The sequence below is a fragment of the Phasianus colchicus genome, chromosome 3, assembly GCF_987193195.1.
Source record: "Phasianus colchicus chromosome 3, bPhaCol1.hap1.1, whole genome shotgun sequence".
In the NCBI taxonomy this organism is placed as follows: domain Eukaryota; kingdom Metazoa; phylum Chordata; class Aves; order Galliformes; family Phasianidae; genus Phasianus; species Phasianus colchicus.
In genome coordinates this window covers 37,216,998-37,242,377 of record NC_143438.1, presented here as the reverse complement: position 1 = coordinate 37,242,377, position 25,380 = coordinate 37,216,998, and the positions used below count along the sequence as shown (strand labels likewise).

The 25,380-nt window shown below is 44.8% G+C and overlaps 1 protein-coding gene across 2 annotated transcripts in view; it reads right to left on the bottom strand.

The window, feature by feature from the left end:
- Positions 1–25,019, bottom strand: part of ZNF516 (zinc finger protein 516) — a 103,823-nt gene extending 78,804 nt beyond the window's left edge. Inside the window, exon 1 of one of the 2 annotated variants that reach the window (XM_031589045.2) lies at positions 24,889–25,019. The gene's annotated coding sequence lies outside the window, so the exon portion shown is untranslated. Of the gene's footprint in view, positions 1–23,016; positions 23,448–24,888 lie in introns of those variants that run through there. The other variant, XM_090137299.1, reaches the window with a different exon arrangement.
- Between the last annotated feature and the right edge of the window lie 361 nt (positions 25,020–25,380).

The following is a 25,380-nucleotide window of genomic DNA, read 5'->3' as shown; positions in this document are numbered from 1 at the left end:
TGCTAGGAAGAAACAGGACACCATTAGTGTATTTACAAACAGCCTCCAGAGCTTTTGCTGCAAGATGAACAGTTTCTCTGTCTGATACAGTGAAACTCATCTGCAGAGATTTTGTGACTAACAAGCATTTGATTTCACTTACCGGCAACAATACAGCCATCATATTAGAAATATGATCAAACGAAATTTTAATTATTTTCTGAGAGTCACTTGATAGCTGTTAATGAAGGCAAACTGCTAGAAAACCCTGCCAAAAGAAAGTAATGACCAGATGTGTATCAATGCCATGAGGTCTAATTTAACTGAAAAACAACTTTAAATCATTAAAAAGAGTTGAACCCACCTATTGTCTACATTCATTGGAACAGTTATTTTAAAGCGTTTGTCCTCACCACGAATCTACGTATACATGCAGACTCAAAAAAAAGTAGTTTAGAAACCATGAAATATATGGAAATTTCTGAATAAGAGAAACAGTAATGCTATTAAGGGCTTCCACATTTAAATCCCAAATTGTATTCAGCAGCTTCTATTAACCTCTCTTTACAGCTTTTTCAGAGTTTATAACGCTTCTTGCCACCTAAAGTACAACAAACTGCAGAAATGTCATAAAGTTAGATGTACACTTTAATTACCGTAAGTTAATAATGTTTGTCATCTCTATTAGCATTGTAAATGAAAACAACATATGCAAATTTGGGGATTTGCTTGCAATAGCTTATACACTTTCCTGCCACACCTATGTGCTCACAGCTCGTTATGGCAGTGAGTTATGCCGATACTGAGCTGTTGCTAGGCTATGTGATACTACGTTATAACTCCCCGGATTGCAAAAACATCCATTTATATTCCAGCTTAGTTTTAACTGCACAGCGGGTGACTTGAAGAAAAGACTCATTTCTTATTGGTATTATTAGATTAATGGCTTTCACAAACCCAAAGTGAACTATGTTTCTGTATGCATTAAATAATCGGAAAGCGCAAGTGAAAGAACAGTTTGTATCATCTTACATTTCCTTATAAGGCCTTTGCAACCCCAAAATATTTAAACTACTGCCATAGACCTTTGTGACATAAACATACTGAAATCCAAGGCATAAAACCACATCTTCAGCGCAGTGCAGAAATACAGAAATTAAAAGCTACTTCATTTGTAAATGTTCCCTTATTAGAAGAATGTTTATTGCTTCACTGGTTCATATTCCCATGTCTCCAGTCCGTTGTTCAAATCAGTGAAACAACATCTACGCGTTTCATAATTAAGTTATCTCCACGTTATTGTTATTGTTCTCCACTGGCAAAAGCCCTAAAGGAAGAAATGCAGCTGTTCAGGCATTGAAGGCACTCCTCATTTAAAGTACCTCACAAAACATGGAAGAACAAAGACGGAAGCCAAAAGTTGGTCTCATTCACTCAGCACAATAAAAGCTTTCCAGAGAGATTCTCCACAATGATCAAATACAAACACACACACAGAAACAGAGTGGAGGTCTTCACCCAACAATTCCAGCACCCACGGGCAGATTTCCTGAGAGTATTATAATTACTTTTTACTGGATTGTTTAGCAGAAGAATACAGCCAATAGCTGATAAGAAACTGTGCACAAAGTTTTAATTATTCTGCTAGAGCATCAAGTTTGTTCTAACATTTTTTCAGCTGGCCAAGAAAAGCAAACAAGTGTCAAGGTCAGAAAGAAATAGTTGTTTCTTACTTCATCTGAATTCCAGTCCTGGGCAACAAAAAAACTGCAATTTAAACAGGAAACTGGCTTGATAGCACTGAATCCAGCTTTTCTGTGAACGGAGATGCAAAATACAACAAATCTGCCTGCTGCTGCTGGATTCACCATTGAAGGGGGGGAGAAAAAGAAAAACACACACCGAAATTTCAGCCCTGCAGCAGATCTGCAAGGAACTGCTGAGTTGCTCGTTGAATACAGCTACACTTAAACGAAGTACAGCAGATGTAAATTGCAGAGCAAAGACAGCAAAGTAGTTGTTTTTGCAATACTATAGTATTTGTTTCTAACACAAACTGAGTCTCATGAACAAAACATTTCTAAGGGTGAAAGTATCCAAACGTGAGTGCTGCCAGGTCGCCCAATTCATTGCCATGTAATCTAGTGGAGTTTCAGAGAAACTGCAAGCACTGTGTTGCTGTATTTGGCTAAACTAGAACTTCACAGCCATTGGGAAAAAAAAAAAGCCATTTTATGACATTCAACGTTCGTATTTGGTGCTAAGATAACAGAGCGTGCACCATCACAAGGACACTTCCTCAAAATCTGAACTACTATAGCAGTAACTCACAGGAAAAAAACACTTCTAAAAACAGTGTCGTCGCTCAACATCAGAACAGCCAGGCAAGATGAGACCGATGCCTCTAACTTTAGAAGACAGAAAGTAATTCAGAAGCATCCTTGTTTGAAAAGTTGTCTCTCTAACTTACTGTTCTTTTTAGCTCTCTTACGCCATAAGGCATATGACATAACCTCTTAATTACTTAGTCTGTAATGTGCTGCTCTGATAGTATCTAGGTACAGTGAGTTCCCCAGATCAAATGTCTCTGGGAGGTCAGCTCATTCCTGCATCCAGCCACATGAAGACATCTCTCTCCTCCACGCAGTTTGTGAGCCAACCTCGTCGTTTTAGATAAGCATCACTCCAGCTCCACAGACTATTATGCAAGTTAACCATAGAAGACCAGTAAAATAGAATGCGACCACAGCTTGAGCTTTTCTAGTAATGAAAGCTTGCTTTTCTTTTCCCATTTGACATGAAAGAGATATTGCCAGGCTTATAATCCAGCATACACTGGATTTCATACACTTACACAGACACACAACAGTTACACAGAGAGCAGCATAATCTGAAATTTTCAAAGCACTCAAAGAGAATCAAGCACCTAATTCTGGAAGTTCCCTTGGAAACTTGAGCTAAGTTTTTACATGTCTTCTCATTTGCGTTTTTTTTAATCTAAGGAATAATCAGATAATTTAGCACAATGTACGAAAGAATGCATACCCAGGAAAACACATATATATGTTTTTTTCTTTCCTTCTCAGTACATGATTAAATACATACACACACATACACATATACTATATATTGTATATATTATATTTATATTGTATATATTATATTTATGTTGTATATATATTTTATATATACACACACACAGTAAAGGGCTGTTAGAGCAAGTTTTTGAAGGAAGCATTTTTTTGTCCATCTTTTAGTGCATAAGGGTTTGGTACATTTTCAATTGCTGCTTTGAAAATGCCCCATTTTGTCTGTAGAGCAAGGCAAAAAGTGTCTGAAACCATTAAACTTCCAGGTATTGCCTGGAACATCTATTTAAAAGGACACATACTGAATCCTGTTTAAAATTTAATAGCAATGAAGCATTTTATACTGTCTGAGGAAATCTAAGATGTTCCAAGTCGCGTGGTTTGTCCATACTGTATGGCAGTACTACAGAATCTATTTAAAACTATTTTATGAATATGCTTTTCTAAAAGATGCTGTCATACCATTTCTACATGTTCTGTTGTACACTGCCTGAATACAAATACCTGATGCACACGCATCATAATGTCCTGAAGTGGCCTGCATTAGCAAAAAAGCCTCATCCCTCTCCTCATTCCGTATAAAACCATTACCTGCTCTGAATGGTCAAGTCAGCATTTCATAATTACAGCTCTAAATTAAGGCTTTTGTGTTGTTATTCCCCAGGAAAACTTGTGCCTACATTTTACAATGAGAGAGAAAAAAAAATACCAGAATACATCTTAGCAAGGTTTTATGAATGAATCCATTGTACCAGTGACCAAGCATACACAAAGCCAAAACCCCTTCTACTTTACTTTCCCCCCCTCCCTTCTGCAGAAACAGAATTTGACCTGAAATGATTTTCCCTCCCGAAACGGAATGCAGAGAGTGGGTTGTGCTGTAAATACTGGCTTTTCAGAAATTTTCAAGAAGTTATTAAGAACCAAACAAAAAGAAACCTAAGTCGTTAACTGAAACTTTACACAAGCCCCAATTCTGCAAACACTTACGCAACGGAGTAACTTCACACACATAAATAATCTGATTAAGTCCAGTGGGAGCACTCGTATTTTCAAAGCTACTCATACATATTAAGTGTGAGTAGAATCGTGTCGCAGTAGATTTAACAAAACCTGAAATCTCTGATTTCAATGTGAGACGTCAAGATTTTTTCCATACGGCAGCACTTAAAACACTTGATCAAATTCTACTCATCCGCTCCAAGCAAAAAACACTATATTTTAAAATTATTTAATATTAAAGATGAAGTTTTCACAATGATCCGCAAATATTTTTCAAGCAGTTAATTGGCTCTGGAGATATTAACTAGGTTACTAATTTAGGCGAACACTTTTCAAGTCTCAGGTATCTCTACAAACCATCAAGTTTAAGTGCTTAACAAGGAGAGCCTGCCTTTCAAAGTGCTTATTACTGCAATTCCCGTTGACTGCAATGGGATTTCTAAGTACTCAGCTCTTCTGAGTAAGGGAATACTTAATACCAGGACACGGGACTGCCAATTTAGACATCTATAATTAGGTCACCCAGACTTTACAGTTTTTGTCTGAATAAGTAATTTGAGCATTGTTCTAGCGATGGTAAACCATCACACACTTAAAACTAGGAATTACGACGCAGTAAAACAAAAAGCACGCTCCCTTTCAAAGAATTGCCAATTCCAAGACTGGAGCTTTGATCTTCTTTTTAAACAACCACTCACGGTGGATACAGTGGCAGGAATAATCTCAACCCTCCGAAATATATTCAGCAAACACTACAGGATGCCTGTGCTTTCTCAATGAGCATTAAGTGGAGGATGACCTCACCTGAGAAGTCCTTTAATCCTTCTTGCGCTACTTTGTTGTCTAAGCGCATAGCAAAAAGCCCTCCATCACACCCCTCCCTGCATCTGCAGATGGCACTCTCTACAACTCGGATGCAATAAGCTGCAGCTCATTTTTCCAATGCACAATCAATACTATTAAGCGGGAATGTGTTATTTTTTCCTTTGTATGAGTGCTTGTAACCATTATTGAATCATTTCTCATCTGCTATCTTGCATAATGTCGGTGTTAGTTCTTTCAAGTCTTCCCTTCGTTTTTGCTGCATCTCCACTTTCAGAACCTGCTTTCAGACTCATTTGGAAGGTATTTAGTCACAGCAGGGCTGTAAAATCATGTCTTTGGGATGCTCGCTCAGTGCTGCATTAAAGAAACAAACAGAGCCACGCTAAATATATAAAAAACAACAGTTCCCAATACTTTTGGTTTTTCTTCCCCTTCATTTCAGGGTAGCAGCAAGCCAACTCCCAAATGAAATTGATGCTGGAAAGCTGTCAGGAAGCTATTTACATCTCACAGGTTGCAAAGTGCTGAGAATGTTTATGCTTTAATTTAAAAGAATTACCTGTAACCACCACTTCAGCCCTTTCAACCATTTCTTTCCTCACATAGCACACCCCCAGCTGAAAGACCAATACAGGTTTGATAATCACCAAACGCGAACGGTCCATTTGTAGTATTGATCAGCAGCTCTCTCCTTGTGCAATAGTTTGAGTAAGTAACAATCCCTTGGCAGCGCCAATGCCGCGCTGACAGAACGAGAAACCGGCTGGCGTTCATGCAGCAGCATCCTGTCACCAGTTACTATGTCCATCAAAAGCTGACAGGTTGGCAGATCCCTGCCATAATATCATAATGACTTCAATTCATTCTCCACAGCACCTAAAGGCTGCCATATCTGCTGCTATCTGAGCCTCTCTTCTTCAAGAGGAAGACTCTGCATCTTTTACATTCATGACAGCTCCGTGCATTTCCTGGAAGCTTCCTACCAGGCATAACAAGAACTCCAAGGAACACAAAGCTGTTACTACTTCCCTTATGATCTACACGAATAACTACCTGCTGATGGAGAAAAGCAGTGGCAGCTGAGGACGTGTGGGCCTGATGAGAACACACGCGTGTCACTGCGTGAAGTCAGCAAACAAGAGTCTCAGGTGTTTCCTCACAGATATTCAGATGTTGCAACAGGGGCAATCGTCCTGTCATTCAACAGACGAAATGAGTTTTGGTATCAGAACCTCAAAAGGTCTGTAATCTCACTGAACTACTGCTTCTAAGAGGACAGCTGTGTAAGTCCCCCTCTATTTCCTCTTCCTTTGCCACCTCCCAATTCCCTGAGGTTCTCTCCGCTTGCCAAGAAAAGTATTTAAAACGTTTTACATGGTCATGAATCGTACTATTTGGATCTTTTTTTCTTTCAAACAGAATGAGTGGAACAAAACAAAACAGAACAAAAAAAAGAAAAGCCCAACAAAACAGAAAAAAAAAAAAAATCAAACATTCTTTTCCTGAAAGAGAACAGAGACTCAGAATTGAGAAATCAAACATGGGTTTCTGTATGTAATATCAGTTTTCCACAGGAAATGTTTTCTTCTTGCAAAGCACAGCAGCTAAACCAACACTTCTGGTAAAGTGTAGGTAGAAAAACCCACCCACCTGAGAGTGAAGATGGGGGTGAGGAGAAAGTCTTTCTATCAGAAGACTTAAAAGCCCTCCTCAACTCAAACAAAATAATCTCAATGCATCCAGCTGAGTACCATTTCCATGTCATACCCTTGCCCTCTCCTGCTTTTCAGGATCTACAGTAAAAAGGTCCCCACATCTTTACCTCTGCCTTCCACTGAGAGCTACAGTGACAAAACAAGGCAATACATGGGACAGTGGTTCTTTTACAAGATTTGTGCTTATAAGGATGGGTACAAAATCATTACAGCATGAGGCACACAAACCACAGGCACAATTTAAGCACAACTTGAACCAAAATATAGTGATTTTGAGACACCTCAAATGTCTTTCAAGTTATTGGGTCAAAATTAACCAAACAAGGCTTTCATTTCTGTTTGCAGAGCTATAATGGTTACATCCTATACACAGAGCTAAAAACAATTTGGTCTTATATTTAAAGTAAAGTAATCAAATAAATAAAAACTTCTCAGCAACGTAATAGCTTTCAAAAATGAAGCAATAAGAAACAATCCTAAGGTAAAGGTAGATAAACTATTTAGCATGCACCACTCCAAGTGATTGTTATATAAATACAAAATAATTACCTTTTAATCCCCTGCTTTAAGAGAGAGATCTCGTTAATCTGAAGAAGTAGGCAAACTCTTTGTTCTGCTGTAATACCTCTCCAAATTATTAAATCAGTATGGTAATGAAGTAGGTCATGCACACAGATGCCCTGCTACACTACAGGATGCCTCACCCATCACTGCCACCAGGCGCAGTGTTAGCAACCACAGGAAGAACAACAAGCATGGGACAATCCCAAACTGACTGCACCCCAGTAATTGCACCACCTTGGCCTTATCACGTTTGAGCACACTTCCAAGTTGCTACATCTCAGCCAAATCCTTTCCTCCTCCCCCTTTCAAAGTCACATAAGACATCTAGCATGTTAACATAAGTTCTCAGTAGTTCCTGTCTTCATAGAATCATAGACTCGTTTGAGTTGGAAGACTTTTAAAGGTCATCTAGTCCAACTCCCCTACAATGAGCAGGGACACCTGCTACCTCAGGTTGAGCAACCTGATATTGTGTGAGATGAGGCATCCACAACCTCTCTGGGCAATCTGTTCCAGTGCTTCACTACCTTTCTCATATTAAAAATTAATAATAATTAAAAAAAAAAAAAAAAAAAAACACCAACCTTTTTTCTTATACGCAATCTAAATCTCCCCTCTTTTAGTTCGAAACCGTCTTCCCTTGTCTTATCACAACAGGCCTGCTAAAGAGTCTGTCCCCTTCCTTCTGTCAGACCCCTTTAGATACTGAAAGGCTGCTCTCAGGACCACCAGAGTCTTCTCATCTCCAGCCCAGCTCTCTTGTCCTTGTAGGAGAGGTGTTCCAGCCCTTGGATCATTTTTGTGGCCCTTCTCTGTGCATGCTCCAACAGGTCCATGTCTCTCCTGTACTGAGGACTCCACATCTGGACGAAGTACTCCAGGTGAAGTCTCACCAGAGCAGAAGGACAGGACCACCACCCTCAACCTGCTGACACTTCTTTTGATACAGCCCAAGATATGATTGGCTTTCTGTGCTTTGAGGGCACATTGCTGGCTCATATTCAGCTTGCCATCCACCAGCACCCCCAAGTCCTTTCAGCAGGGCTGTGCTCTATCCTTACATCCCCCCGATTGTGCTGATACTGGGGGATGCCACAACCCAGGTGCAAAACCTCATACTTGGCTTCATGAGGTTTCCCTGGGTCCACTGCTAGAGCCTGTCTAGGTCTCTTTGGATGGCACCCCATCCCTCAGGTGTGTCACATGCACCACAGCTGAGTATCATCCACAACGTTGATGATGGTGCACTTGATCTCAGTGTCTTCACAAGTATTGGTGTCAAACCCAGAAAATAAACAATGGACATGGATTAAGAAAAGCAAACAAACAAAAACATTATTCTGTTGATTCAGCCACTTCATAGCAACCCTTTTCAGAAAGAAGGAATAGAACAGGATGAGGGACCGAACAAAGCCCAGGACCTCTGTGGAGATCATCTGTCAGCAAACACAGTAAGCTGTCATTTCTGTGTCCAGGCGCATCACGGTGGTAAAAACCAAACAAACAGTGCACATTTCTACTTTTGGCTGGGTAAGAGGTTGTATCTTTTATTCTCTGAAGACGTCCTTGGAGTCTGAACTTTCCTTTCAATTCCAGAAGTTTTCTTCTTCTTTCACATAATGTGTTCAGTTTGGGGCACCTCAATACAGAAAGGACACTGAGGTGTTAGAACAAGTTCAAAGAAGGGCAACAAGGTTTATGAAGGGCTTGAAGAATATGCCCTACGATGAGCGACTGAAGGAACTGGGGCTGTTTAGCCTGGGGAAAAGGAGGCTGAGGGCAGACCGTATTGTTCCCTTCAAATACCTGAAAGTGACCATAGTGAGAGCGGGGTTGGTCTCTTCTCACCGCTGACAGGTGACAGGATGAAGAGCAATGGCCTCAAGTTGCACCAGGGGAGGTTTAGGTTGGATATCAGGAAAAATTTCTTTACCAAAAGGGTAGTTAAGCACTGGAATAGGCTCCCAAGGGAGGTGGTTGAGTCATCATCCCTGAGTATGTTTAAAAACTGTTTGGATGTCAGGGACATGATTGAGCAGAGGATTGTTAAATTTAGGGTAGTATGGTTAGGTTGTGGTTAGACTAGATGATTTTGAAGGTCTTTTCCAACCTGAGCAATTCTATGATCCCATGACTGGGGAATATTCCCTGTTCATACGTGTCTCTAGATACTGCAAAAGTGATCTACTGAATACAACAGCCTTGCTTATGAGCTTAGTATGTTTACCCTCCCACAGAGACCACATAGCTGTGTAAAACACCTCATCAATGAAAAAGCGGTGCAGTTTGGGTAAAATGAGTATACCTGACACTGCAGCAAACACTCCCTTGAAAATGTTAAATCACCATTTTGGATTAACCTAAACCTCTGTAGTCGCTAATATGCTTTCCTTCCTTCACCTGGAACTCTCTAAACCAAATGTGTCACACTAAAACAAACAGCTTCTCCTAGGTAAACTCAATATTGATATATCATTTTCTAACATTTATGCTGTTTTCAAGAAGATTTAGTGCTTTTTTTTTTTTTTTTTTTTGAGCAGCAAGTAATTCCCCCTGATTCCTTTGTCTTGGAATCTCCCAACTGCACACCAGAGAAGAATTATCTGCAGTGACACCTGCAGTGTCTCTCTCTAAAAGCATATGTAAGAATGCACTGTCAAAACACGCTTCCCAAAGTGGTGCCAGAGAGGAATTTTGGGCCAAAAGACATCCATATAGGGACTGCAGCAGGATAGCTTGGGAACAGGAGCCAGCATGGCCCAGCAGAGAGGTGCTTCCCTGCTGCCACACAGGGCACATGGAGCAATGGGAGAGGTACACAGGTACATTATCATGCCTTTGCATTGGGCAGCTGCTGAAGTGTCTCTGAGGACAATTGCCATGCTGTCAGTTGGGCTGCCTGTAACTCTTTTAACTGAGAATAAATTACATCTGGCTTGGGGAAGAGTACCAAGCATCTTGGAATGGCAGAGGTAAGCCATGAGAACTCAAGATGCTTTCTTGGTCTGAAAGCTATATATGAATGCTTAGTATAACCCAGTGTTCAGCACAGCACTCAGGACACTGTGGACTTGCAACACTTTCAGGAAGACTCTGAATCCATAAACTAAGGGATGAGTTACACAGATGTGTAAACATAGCAGCTCTGTGCAGTAACCAGGCAAAACTGTTCTCCTGCCACGTAAGGTGAATTACCTGGGTTTCCATCCCTGTCGTGAACATTTCAAAGAGAGGCAGAGTTCCTCCTCTTAAATAAACAAAGCAACTATTTGAGCTCTGAAATTAGGCAACAGTGCATCATTAATTACATGTGAAATGAAATCCCTGACCGTACAGACTGACCCACGCAGGCTGACCTACACAAGCCAATCTCTGCCGTCAGTTCAGTAGGTTTCCATGCAGCCACCAGAATGTGCTGGCACAGCTCCGCTTGCCAGCCCAAGGACAGGCTTTGTACTCAAGGCAAGGATGTTTATTTTAAACAAGAAGTTACATCCACTTTAATATTGGCAGAGTGGCAACCTCATACAAAATCTTCAAAACCTATTTAAATTTTGAATCCACTCTGATACCAGTTTAAAAATATCAAATCAATAACATCCTTTAGCTAAATAGCTACATTTGCTCCTGGTTAAGCTCTGCCAACACTGGAAATGAACCAGAGATTAATTTGGTTCAACGAATTTGGCTTTTAACCTAGACAATAAAATTTACTGTAATAAAAGCTGAAATCCTCACTGGCAATGTAAAGATGCCTTAGGGGCACTCCGGTTCTTGCCAGCACCACGTATCCACCTTTTCAGCTTTAAAATAAATCTTGCCACTTTTTCTTTCACGTGTATAGGCACACACTATGCTCATGTTATATACAATGAACTCTGATGTGCAAGAGTTAATAATACAGCGCTTACTAGTATATAACCCCAGAAGCATAGAGGACTATGAACAACCTATTTCTGAAAAAATATGAGGGAGAGGATTAAAAATAAAAAATAAAAAAAATGGGAAAAGGAAACGTTTTGCTCTTTACCAAGGTAAGAAATGCAGAAATACTGAGAATACGAACAGCTGCAGGACTCTTAAGTCACTGTTAAACTGCATTCTTGCCTATGGCATTAACTGTATCATACACTGCTATTGTAGCAAGCAAGTTTATTTTTTTAGCAATACTTAGCTAGGCATCTTTTGCCCTATTTGAAAAACTAAAGAAAACAGAACCTCTGTATTGACCTAAGGATGCCATAACAATATTGCCTTAATTCTCCCATTGCTTAGCAAGCCACTTCCCCTCTTCCCTAAACAGTGGACCTGTGGTTGGAACAAAAACACTCAGAACTCGAACGTGTGTGTCCTGTATATGCAGAGGAGGAACTTAGCCAGATCTGCTCCCCTGAAATCCTCCCCTCAGTGGGCAGTGACAGCAAGCCATCATGGAGAACATGGTCTACCAGGATGAATGGGAGGCAGGGGACAAAAACGCACCACAATGCGCTGTCACAAAGATGACATGCTCTACATGATGCTTCACTACCAAGGAGGCATTTTTACCTACAGGCTATAGGCACTGTGCTTGCCTGGTTTTAAATAGGTTGCCAATATCAGGAACAGAAGTGAAAACAACAATTTCACATTTTTCAAGCCAGGGCCTGGTAATACCAGCACTTGGCTCTGTCTCCAAGAAACGCTGCACTCAGGATGGCTGAGTAATAACACTAGTCGTTGGGGCCAGACTGGTAACCAGTGCTGACGTGGTGAATTTTTACTCATGAGAAAGTGCCTGTCAAGTCAGCGAGACTCCTCAGATGAGTGGTAAATGCTCATCGATGTCAGGAGAAGTTATTCCACGATGGCTTTATGTTGTAGCAGCACGTGTGTGTCTCTGCATGCACACACACACAGGAGTGAAGGAGACTAAATAAAAGCCATGGCGTGATCACAAACCTACACAACCATTGCAAAAAGCAGTCAGAAGATGAGATCAATGAACCAACTGCATGACCCAGAGGAGCTGGCATAGGCTATGCCCACCTATGCAAGGACAGCACCTGACTCAGGGAGTACAGTGCTTGATGTGCAGTGCAGGGACACGGGAGATGCTCCATCAGCATCTCCCTCCATTACCTGATCTTCCTTCCATCCTGCTACACTTTCTATGCTACAGTGCATATTTAGCACACTGAATACGAAGCTCTGCTCTCACATACACTGATTAAGTTTAAATTAATGTGGCTGAAGTCAGGGGAGAAACCCAATAAAAATCAAAGTATCAGTCCCTGGGGTCAAAATGACACAAGCTCCTAACACGATGGAATTTGTATCATTTTCTAACCATTGCATTGAAAAAATTACAAAGCCATTGACATGTTCATGGGATACAGCACCACTTTACTCCCAGCTGCAATGCTCAGAAGACACATAAATGTGAGCTTTGTGTCTGTGCACATACACTATGCCATAGAGCTCTTACTAATAAGCTGCATCACCAAAACCAGAATGATGTCAGGGCTGTTTGGAAAAGCAGACTATCTTCGCACTGGGGGAAAACTGCACAAACAACACCTTAAACATGAAAACATCCATGCCATATGTCACGCAAAAATTACTCCCCCCTGACTGCTCCCATCTACTGTGACTATTCATAGAACCATAGAATCATTAAGATTGGAAAAGACCACTAGGGTCTAGTTCAGTTGTCAACCCATTCCCACCATGTTCATTGACCACATCCCTCAGAGCAACATACACACATTTAATGAACACCTTCAGGGACGGTGACTCCACCACCTCCCTGGGCAGCCTGTCCTACTGCCTCACCGCTCTTGCTGGAATTTTTCCTGTTATCCAACCTGAACTTCCTCTGGCTACTCACCCTCCATACAAGATATGAAGGGGGCCAGCACACAGATGAGCCACTCCCAGTTTTCCAGATAGCTGTCAGATTAACTCACGGGACAATCCTAGTGTGCTGTCATTACCTGCATATCTGGGTACCCACAGAGCTGGAGCCCATGGCACTGTTCTCCTGAAGGACTGGATGGAGCCCACAGCCATGCACAGACACCAGCTGCATTTGGAAGAGAGCAGAAATGCAGAGTGTTTCCAGAGCACAAGCACACAGGCAGCAGCATTCTCTACCACAAAGAATGCTGGCAAATTACTGCTGTGTATGGTGGACAGACATTCAAATGCCAGCTGAGGATCAAACGCTGAAGTTGGCTTCCCCCTTCTCTAGTGAAATGCACAGTAAATTCAATTCTAATAACTTAGCATTGTGAAGAGGGCTATGATAATTAACTGACATTTATGAGCATTTAACTTGACAGCAGATATGCTTTGAGGAATTTTAATGACCCATTAATGGATCCATACAACCACATGTACACACAAGATACAATCGAGTCCAGGGACTGATTCCTGCTATGTGTTTGTACACATCCCAGGAAAAACAGAAATAGATCATCGTTGCTGCTGGGTGCCACCGTATGACAATGGTTATAATTACGCTGCCCCGATAAATCATCGTCTTTTGTAAGCCTAAACCACTGAGTTTGTGTCAGATGAAAACAAACGCCTGGCACGTTCCCACACACCTTTACCCGATCATCATGCTGTGGTTTGATTTATAGGACGGCTTAGCAGAAGGAGATAGCACAACTAGAGAAGCTTGGAAGAAGGAACTGCTGCGTGTCTTCATTTTAACCCCTCTAACATGCTTGGTACATTAGGTTATTACTCTTCTCCACAAGAGCAGAAAAGTTATACCCAGCGCATTCTTTGTAAAAGTAATCAGCGTTGAGGTCATAGCGGTAAAGGCCATGTCTAGAAAATGCACTTTCATCAAATTCATGAGCATACACAGAAAGGACGGGCTATGAAACACAGACTTCCCCAGTTTGTACTACTGTTTTTTTAACGGCTGGTTTTGCTGACACACGGTCTTTCCCAAACCTAGCTACTTCTAACAAACTCCGTCCATTCTCAGGAATTTGTTTCCTTTCTCAAGGCAGTTTGTTGCCGAGCTGAGCAGCGATCAGGCCCCAGTGCCATCAGCATTCTGCCTGCCACTGCCAGCACCCTGTGCTCCTGGCACAGCCCCATTCTCCTCCCGGCCCTCTCGTAACACTCATGTCGCTCCCACCTTCATCCCCAACACAAACCTGCTCCTCTTCATACTCCTCCTCCAACAACCCCACAGGCTCCGCATGCCACATCCACCCACTCAGCCCGAGACTCCCTACACTCGGGCTGCCAGTGTTGACACCAGCTCGGAGGCACGCAGCAGTCAGGAGCTGGGGACCACAGAGCAAGGCAGGTCTGGGGACAGAGCACTGGGAGAAGGGTCTGGTTCCCACTATGCTGTTCCTTCCGAGTCTCACGTCCTTTAAAATAACCGCACAAAAGAAAAATCCAGCCATTCTTGCACATGCAGACACGTGCTTGGCCAGCTTCCTCCTCCTCTGCTTACGATCTCCTCTCCTCACCCCCCCCAGCAGTACTCGCGCTGTAACTTTTCCCAGGACCCCTGGTGACACAGGGGACCGCCCCACGTGAGGCAGTGCGCAGACACTAGACAGCTTTTGCATGGCTCTCAGCACTCCCTGCCTGATGACACAAAGAATAAAGACACCCACCAACAAAAATCCTAGGGATGGGGAAAACTGGTTCTTCATCCTTCCTGTCTTCCTGGGCACCCACAGATCGTCCCGAAAGACCCTTTTCCCCCTCATATTTCTGTACAGGCTGGTTGCATCCCCCTTTTCCTTAGAGCTGTGTTCAGCTCCACAGCCTGATTTTCTGTGTTTTCCTCTCCTTAAGCATTTACTGCAGCTGCTGCCCACCCCAGGTCCTCAGTGCCTCTGTGAGCACAGAACTGATGCCAGCTGCAGAACAGCCCAGAGACGTGCACAAGTCACCCAACTAAGCCTGCACAGCTCGGCTATCCCATGCGCAAGGTGTGACCTCACGTTAGAGTTACACAAAAAGTAATTTGGGGCATCTGTTCCTCAGCTGAGTTCTCAGAGCAGCTGTTCTGCTCCACAAGAAAGCCCTGAGTTATGCCAGATAAAACCCACCAGACTCACAGCACAGGAGTAAAGCAGGGCTGACTGTAAAGAGTACTTCTATTCCTCCTCTACAGAATTACTTTTCATATTTTTTTCCACACTCATATACTTCTATGCCTCTCTCTCTTATATAAAAATATTTTTAACAGAAAATCAGAACTGAATAACTTTGCTTTGAAAATTACAATGGCAAACTGGGATTTCAGCTCCTCAAACACCACTCTCTTCTCCAAAGAGCAAAGCACACTCAACAGTGCAGACTAAGATGGCTTTCTAACAACAACAATCTGTCTCATGTCTAACATCTCCTCTGCTGTCAGACTTGCAATTCTGATTATCTTGTCCTTCTTTCTTAAATGTTGAAGGGAGTGTATAGTCCATGGGGACAGCAAAAGGCACGGACTCTCCTGAGCAATGATCTCTCTCATGTACTGGGGAACTAGCAGCTTGGATGGCAATGCTCCCAACCCTATTGAGTTAGGACTCAAATCAAACTTCAGACAAACTTCTTACCATTACACTGGAGTGCTCATCCTTCACCATGCCCTCCCTGCTTTCTCTCCAGTTTCCTGGGGGCACAAAACTCACACACAGACCTAGAGGAACCATGTTAAGAGAATAACCATCTGCCTTCCTCCCCAGATGCAAGCCTTGACCTTGGGATACCAGCCTCAGAGGCAGCAAGAGAACGGGACAAGCCTTTGCAAGGGGAGAAAAGCAGCTAGGCTTTAGGAAGGTTAAGAAATCCCTAACATCTCAAGGAGACCATTTCTTTCCTTTTCTTCAGTCTGCCAGACCTGCCCCAATGGATTCCTCTTTATGTAGTACCTTCCATTCCTCTTTCAAATCACTTCTGCATTTCTCACACTTCTTGGTCTCCCTTGAGAGCCAAGCTAGCAAGAATTACAAGTCTCCCCGCTAGCCTTCTCCAGCACCCCAGATCTAGCTATAAAGTTACAGGAGTCTTCTACATCTGCCATTTGACTCTTGGCATTTCTCTTGGCAAGTATTGGAAAACCAACAAACATCACTAGGTTATCTCAAGGAGCAGCAGGACATGGCAGCAAAGGGAGTATGAAAGCCACATCACCTCCTGAGCTAGAAAGCAGTGATAACATTAAGATCTAAAGGACTCCAACACAGCTCTCAGCCTTGACGAAGGCTCTGAGGCGATGCTCCGGTTTGGAGATCTATGCCTAGCTCACAGATGGATTTGTGACCTGCAAATTACAGGTGGAAGTTAGAAGATTTTGTTACGCAAAGGTACAACTGAAGGCAGTTAGTTTGGAGGTTAAAATAGGACAGGCAAGTCACCTATCTACAGCACACCGCAGCTCCTGTGCCATCAGCAGCCTCAGTGCAAACCCAGCTGACGGAGGCAGGCAGGGCCCATCTGGTCCCAGCCCAGCTCCAGCAGGGCAACCCAGAGCAGAGGACACAGGAGCATGGCTAGGCAGCATCTAACTAATAAAAGCAAGAAAAAGAAAGAGCAGAGGTCACTGCAAGGTGTCCACAGCTTAACTATCACACAATCACGCCACTCCCTTATATACCGCGTACATTCTCATGACTTTAAAAATGCACTAAGTTCTTCATGGAAGCAGTAAGAGATATAACGACGAACAATTCAGCATTCAAAATCCAGCACTCACTGGCCTGCATGAATGTCACTGACTGCCTCACTGCCTTAGCTTCATTTTTCAGACCTTTAACAAGCTCGCTCACCCTTTTACAGTCTTCAGGCCCCTTGAAAACTACATTTCACAACACTAGAATTGGTGGGAGGCAGTCTGGAAAACACTTGAGCTCCAGATGCCCAACTTTCAAGCATGTGAAACTCTGAAAGGAAACACTGGCAACCCCCGGCTCCACACTGCTTGATTTTGTGAAGGAAATACATGGCAACCTATAATCCCTAATCAACCTAGAAAATAAATGACTGATAAACCAATCTGCTTGTAACCTCATTAACAGATTCTGGCTTCAGTATCAACAGGGTAATTTGCTGACTATTTTTAATCCCAACTGCTAAACCATTAATCCCACAATTTCCACACAGGGTTTTTTCCCCCCCTCTAAATTTACCCCAGGTTACCACCAATTTTGCAACTCGTGAAAAAGTAGATAAATAAGTAAAACCAGCAAATATACACCTCCTGGCACTGGGGAACTGAGAGACTCCGATTACCTGCTTTATCCCCTTAAAGTCATTACTTTCTAATTGGAAGGAGTCATTCAGCAGCAAAGCTGTGTGCCTGGCGTGTCATCTGACACCTGTACGTACAGCTCACAGCACCAACTCCCAATGCACTTGCCACAATAAGAACTGAATTATTTCCTCCCATCGTTGATAGTCATTTCTCTCTCTAATAAAATCAGCTCAAATTTAACAGGATGGGTGTTAACAACATAAATTGTATTGTTTTCTCGAACTGGCATTAAAAGATTCTCTAACTATCATTATTAATGTCAACATAAATTATGCATTGAAGATCTCAGCATTCATTACAGAGGTAATATCCAGCTGGGGGGAAAGTACGAAAAAGACAAACAGAGTAAGTCCAATTAAAGTATGTATTCATAAATCCCTTGCAGCATTGCTCAGCACTGATGAAACACTTCTCTAAATGGTCTTAAAATAAGTATTCATGAGTTGTTAGAAACAGTATCAAGAAAGTACTGCAGTAATCAACTCAAGGTAGTGCTTAATGCTCCTTTCAACTTCTGTAAATTACAGAGTTAACCATTTCTAACTGCTGTAAGTCAGCATTCAAAACACCACACTGAAACTGGAAGCTTAGCAGTCTTGGGGTACTTCTGCAGACACTTCATACAAACAAGTGAATAATCTTGGGGGAACATTTTTGTGTTCTGAGGTTAAAATAGATGACTTTAGGAGATAGGTGGCGAGGAACTGATGTCTCACCAAGGTGCACCAGTGACCTTGAGAGTTCTCATGAGTGCTCAGCTAACTGCATGCCTTGGGACTTCAAGGAGACTCCCATCTCCTGAAGACTCCAAGACAGCCCTACCTATGGCTGCACAGAGAAAGCAGGCTTGAGAACACAGCCACTAGGGGCTCCAAACCCAAAGGGAAGATCTCATTCCCATAATGGCAAGGTTTAAGCCAACCCTTCAGCTGCCTGATTCATGGCTTTATCATACTTGTGGCTGCCAATCCCAGCGAGGATGCCTCAAAGCCAAGTGAAGCCAGACGGCATCTATTAAAACAGGCAACTCAGCAACCTCTGTGCAAAGACTGGAGGTGGAGGGGTGGGGAAGGAGGGTGAATTAAAAAAAAAAAAGTCTTCCCAAGAACATCCTCAGCTATTGAAGGACAGCTCCAGTTTCGGACAGCAAAAGCAGTAACACCTCACCCACAGTTCTTTACAGCACGTCCCGTTACAGGCTATTGTTCGCAACCCTTCCCGCAAATCATTTCAACATTCAGAGATCAACTGTTTCTTAAAGAAATTATTTCAGGAGGAAAAGAAATTGCTTACTCATGAACCTGGTATTATTATAACAATGAGCTAAAACAGCGCAAGACAGTTACATTGCACAACTTGAAATGCATCACTTATTGTCCTAGATCTCAGAAAAAGAACAGCCTGAACACTGAAACAAGTCAGAGCATAAATGTGACTCGGTGTCAGCTCACACAATACGGGTTAAACACTACCACATGGGCAATGAACACACACTGCCCTTTCAAAAACAAAGAACATGGATAATTTCTTTCCCAAATCTATTGTTACCAAACAAACGTGGTTATTTTAAAACCAGACTACGATTGTGACTAAAGCACGTGTGAGCACCTCTGTTTCCACCCGTCTCCCTCTATTTCCTGAAAACGAATGCCACTTCACCGCTCACAATCTCCTTAAAAAAGCCAAGAAAAAATTACTACGAAGGCAGCTTTATCACTGCAACAAGGCAACACGAGCATTTCCGTGCCGTATAAAAATAGCAGCAAGGCACTCGCTGCTCTTCCTTTCTTTTACCTGCCTGAAAAGAAAAGCATGTGTGTGTTTGGAATACATTAAAACTCCCTGATCTGATTTTCAGCAAACACTCCAAACCCTCCATAATGTACTGTAACATACGCTTTCTTTAGACTCCAGAGCAAAAGAAAAAAAAAAAAAGAACCAAAGCAACCACATATGAAATAGCACAAATGCTGCCGGTTTAAAATTGTCTGCCTATTTTTTTTTTTATCATCATAATATAAACTGAACATGTCAGGATGCTAAAAATAGCCACAAATTGTAATTACACGTGCTTTGTAGTTTCTATTTTACTTTGGAAAGCAGATTAGAAGCCAGATCATTTTAAGAACTGTCCTTAAAGATTTGGGGAGCCACAAAATTCGCCCTGCTTTGCAATTTGGAGTAGGCTGCTGGAACGCATTTCCTCTGCGACACGGCGGCACAGAGAGACCAGCTCCCAACAGCGAGATGGAAATGGAGAAGGGCAGACAAAGAAAAAAGTAATTTCTTAGAGATTCTGAGAGTGCCCTGATTACTGATGTAATACCATAAGCTTTAATTAGGAGCTAAGTGCTGTGTGCTAAATTCATCCTCACACACAGCCCTGCAAAGGCAGAGGAGCTCTGTGGAAGGTGCCTGTGGCTGTTGGGCAACAGCCTTCCCTATGGCTTCCACCACTGCCTACAGCAGAGTGGGGTTTGTAGGAGTGCTCAGCTACACAGTATCCTGCTGATTCAAATGGAACTCTTTTCGATAAGCAATGGTTTCAATGAATGGTTAGCAAAAGGGCTTTTAAACAGTTCTCAGAACGTAAGCAATTGAGAATCCCCAGCAGAAGCTGTGTGCCTCCATCAGGCTTATGGCAGCTTAGAGCATCATCTTCATCAACAAGTCCAAACACCTGTCCTCAGCACCACACAGACAGCCACGTTCCCTACTCAAAATGTTAGTGCACAAGCCAGGAGCAGCAAACAAGCAGCACCCAAACGCTACCACTGTAAAATACCTGCTAAACTCACGGGGCAACACACAGTTGGGCAGCAAGCTGAGAGCCACCAGCTAATTCAATCTCTGGACATACGCTTAATTCCCTGAGTCTGTTTGCATAAGAAGTATTGCTGTAATGCAGTTTCTGGAATGCAAGGAGAAACTGTGAACATGAAACGTCTAACTACACTGATGAGGCTCTATAGATAACCAAGACGTAAACAACATCAAAAAATGAATAATCAACGTTGAGTAACCATTGCATCAAAAATAACAAAGCTCAACAGCTTCAAATAGCAAAGCAGGTTCAGCAGATCAAGAGACAGAACATTCGCTGACTAACAGTTGGGTAATGAAAGTAAACACTGGCAATGAAGTCATCATCCTAATGAAAGCTAAGGCAGTATAACTACCTGGACCATACGCCAGCAGCGTGCTTTAATGCAGGCTCGCTACCATAATATTTACTAGAATCACTTCTGCTGGAAGAGGAAAGGAAGTCACACTTGCTTTTCACATATGAGTTGCAAACAAGAAAGGTGCTCCTCATTACGTCCTCCCAACTCTCAAGCACTGTGCTGGCGGTGCCCACAGTTACACCAGGGAACCAAAGAGCAGAATTCTGCCTTCAGTGACCGAGTCACAACAGCTTTACCCTTGCTCTGAGATGCATAAACATTTGCAGCATGTAAGACGTCTGCTTTCAAATAGCACTGTTGCTCCAAAGTTCAAATATTTCTATTGCAGATATCTCACAAAATAATGTTTTGGGTTTTTTTTGGTTTTTTTTTTGGCAATGCAGTGATTAGTTGTCCGGGCAACATTTATGGCTACAGGAAAGAATAATAATAATTAAAAAAGAACTCTGAAGGATTTCAGGCTCCATCACTGAAACACAGAAACTGTAATTCCACTCTCAGAGCCCTCACGCAGCTCCCAGCAGTCACAGGGAGGGGCGAGCATGCTCACTGGGGACAGCAACCAGCCCATTTGTGGGAAGGCTGTGCATGCCCCTACCCAAGGAGGAACACCGCACAGTGAGGAAAAACAGCTGTCCCTTCCCTCAGCTTTCTGTGCAGACACCCAATGCCCATTCTGGCTGGAAAGGCGTCTATCTACAAAGCCATCCGCGTGTCTCACACCTTTAAGCAGGCTCATCTTCCCTGTGAAATTAGCAAGCTCAGACAAGTTACTTCCTGCAAAACGCAATCACTTTGAGTTTCAGCTTTCTATTTTGATGACTTTAAGAAATAACACGGTCCAACCCAGCTTTCCAGTTTGAGTACTCTTTGCAGACTTTGTTGCTGATCTCACAAAGGCTCACCCATTTGCTTATTCTGCATACAGCATGTATGTATTCCCAAAGAAGCGCTTGGCGGAGCATGAATTTCAGTACTTACAGAACTGAGGGCTTCCAAAGCTGTTAACGATTTCAATAGGTTTGGGCCACGCTAAAAATAGATCCCACCCCTCCCACCCCCTTCATTCGATGGGATCTCAATGTAACTCACAAGGCAGTATCGCAGATAACCACTGCTAACTGCAGAAGTCAGCAGCACACAAAGACCTTACAAAATAATCCAACTGCCCACAGGGCAATGTGCAAAGCACTTTTTGACTACCTTGCCCACCTGGCTATTCTCTCGACCCTTTGGTATCACTATGCAAGCACCCACATCAAGCTGCATTTTGAAGCAGAGCAGCCCAACAGGCAGAGGTTCAAGAAGATGGCATAACCCTCTTCACCTCTCCAATGAGGCCTTTAACACTGATAACTGACATTATTAAACCCTGGCGACAGCATGACACTGTGACCAACTGTGAAAACACGAGATGCACCTCATTTTTAAAGCAAAGCCATTAGTCACTGCCACAGGAAAACTTTAATCCACAGAAGTTAAATGTCACCACTGTTGCTCCATCCCGGCCAGCGACACTGCTCCTGAGGTCACCAGCAAATAACAATAGGCGGCTTTCATGTTAGTGATGTAAACTGTTTTCCTTTCTGTGACGTAGAGCAACAGCCACCCATATTTATGGAAGGACTGCGAGCAGCCCTTGGTGCAGATTGGTTTCAGAGAATCACAGAACGGTTGAGTTGGAAGGGCACTTGAAAAGTCACCTAGTCTGACTCCCCTACAATGAAGAGGGACACCTACAGCTACATCAGGTTTGCTCAGAGCCCTGCTCAGCCTGACCTTGAGCATCTCCAGGGATGGGGCATCCATCAGCTCACTGAAGCACTGGAAAAATGCTGAAGTTTTGGTCAGGTCCAGCAATTGAGAAGGTCAGGTAGGAGCCCAGATTATGAATAATCTTCTGATACACCACTCCTTCCTTTAAAACAACATTATTCTCACTGATGTTTAACATTGCCTTCCCCTTGCCCCCATTTGTATTATCCCTACATATTCAACTAATAGCACGGGAGAGTAATGCTGCCTTATCCACAGCGGCTTTATGACTTATCACCAACGGAGCATCTCTTCACCATCAGTGGGTGCTAAAGGTCTCCCAGTGATGCCCAAACACAAATCACCAATGCAATCTGAGAGCGTTCCACACCAGGCGGTGGTGAAGGCGAGCACAGAGGCAGTCACACCGAGCAGCCCACCCACTACTGCTGCACAGGGCTCAGCCCCTGCCTCAGCGCAGCCCCCATCCCTGCCCCCCGAAATGCCTCCCCCCGCCCCACGTGCAGTGCCATCCTCCCAGCCCACATGCAGTGACAGCCGGCAGCACAGGGCAACAGAGACACACCGAACAAAATAAAACTCCCTTCTATCAATCGTCCCACACTTACATGGGGAGGGGGGCACAAATCCGACAGCAGAGCTTGAAAAACACGCTCCTCAAAAGCAACCCACGTTTTGCCATTCAGCTTCGGCACAAATTTATGCTTTTTTTTTTTTTTTTTTTTTTTTTTTTTTTTTTTTTAGTGGTGGGGGAAGCAACCAAATACCGGTTGCCACGTCGAGTTAATGACAAACCCCCTCGCTGTTAACTCGTTCAGCGCAGGCAGCGTGATATCGTGACATACAAACGGCGGCAAGGCAGCGAGGGGGACCCCCGATGGGCTGCTGTCCGCACGTCTCTCTCTTCCAGTCCCCCACCACCCGACACCGGCTCGCACCTCACCGCGGCTCCCCCCCCCCGAGGAGCAGCGGGGCCGGGCGGGGCCGGGGGCGGGCGCCAGGCGCTGGGGCCGCCCCGGTGGGGCGGGGTCGGATGCGGGCGGGGCCGAGCGGAGCTTCCCCCCCCCCCCAACCCTTAGACCCAGACCCCGATCTCCCCCCGCCCCGGCCGGGCCGCCCCCGAGCCCCTCCCCGTAGAGGAAACTTCGCCGCTCGCCCCCAGAGTTCGCTGCCCGCCGGGAGCCGGGCCCGGGGCGAGCGGGGGGCGGGACGAGGAGGAGGAGGAGGAGGAGGAGCAGAGAGTCCCCAAAAAGGGACTGTGACCTTACGCCCATCCCGGCGCTCCCCCAATTCCGGATTTTTGGCACAGGTCGAGGCGGAGCGGAGCTCGGCCGCTTCTCGTTGCGGGGCTCCCCGGCCCTAATTTCGTTATGGAATAGTGCGGGAGACGAGCGCGTTTCCTTAAGAAAGGACTGACCTATTTTTGGCTGGAGATAAACGATCGTGTTAACAGATGTTAATCTTGTAATCTGTTTTTCCTGTAAGCACTTCGCATCGCCGCGTTTCAGACGTTAAACAATAATAATAATAATAAGTAAACCTTTCCCAAGCGACGTCATGATTATTAATAAAAATAAAAAATAAAAATGAAAAATCTCGCGCTGGTTTCAAAGCCATTAAATCTTTCCCACTCTATAAATGCCGATTTGTTCTGCCCCAGCTCCCACGGGCTTTTATTTGCATTACAAATTCCACAGGTTACACCGGTCGCCTTTTCAGGACGCGTAAACCCCACAGCGCGGCGGTCCGGGGGGAGGGGGCCGCGCATCTGGATCGAATCAGGCGGACGCGGGGCACAGCCCGCACCGCGCATCCCTGCCGCCCCCAGCGCCCGGGGCCGCTCCCGCACCACTCGGCGTTGTGGTTCATCGCGGAGCTCTCCGCTTTGCCAACCCGACCGACGCCGGCTGTCATTCCGCACAGCGCTCCGCACACGTAGTGCCCGCGCCGTGCACCCCCCCCCCCCCCCCCCACCCTCCCCAACCGCCCCTCCCCGCTCGCTGAGCACAAAGTTTCCCCCGTGCAAACTTTCCTCCAACTCGCCCGAGCCCTTCGCTGCCGTCGCCACGCTAATTAGATAGCGGGGGGAGAGCGGGGGGAGGGCAGATTTAGAGCACAAAATGTCTGGAGCCGCATTATTTCTCTTTTTTCTTTCCTTCCCCCCCCCCGACCCCCCTTTTCTAAACATATCCATGCACGCACCGAACCGCCCCCCCACCCGTATCGGCGCCGTCCTCGGTGCCCCCCCCGCCGCGAGAAACTGGTCCCTCTGCCCTCCCTCCCCCCCCATTCCGAGCAGGGACACCCGGCTCCCCGCAGCGCCCCGAACCGCGGACCCCCTCCCGCAGCCCGAACGCTGCACTTTAAACTCGGGCGATCCGCTCTTTGTCTCTTCCCGCACCCACGTCGCACCCACCCTCCGCACAAAGCCTCCCGCAGAACCACCCCCCCTCTCCCCATCCCCAACGGCGCAAAGTTACCGTTCGGGGGGAGGCCGCTCCGCTGACCGCTAAGTTTGTCCCGGCGGCTCCCCCGCACCGCAGCCCCGCTCCTCACGGCGCCGAGCTGCACATGAGCCGCCGAGCGGCTCCACGGGGGCGGCCCCGCCGCGCCCCGCGCCCGCGCACCGCCCCCGCGCCGCGCCCGCGCCGCGCCCCGCCCGCGCCGCCGCCTCGCGTCCCCCCGCGGCCGCAGTGGTGCGGGCGGAGCGCCGCGCGGCGCTGCGCGGAGCACCGGCGGCTGTCGGCAACGGGGGGTGGCCGTGGGGAGGGGGGGAGCGGCCCCGGTTCCCACGTCCCCGCGCCCGGTGAGGTGCGAGCCGGGCTGGCCCAGATTTCTAATTCTAATTAGATTTCTAATAGAAACTTTTATTATTATTATTATTACTATTATTATTGTTTTATTGTTGTTATTTTCGTGCGCGAATCCCGCTGGTAAAATATGTGTGGATCTATTGAAAATGCGCAGAAACA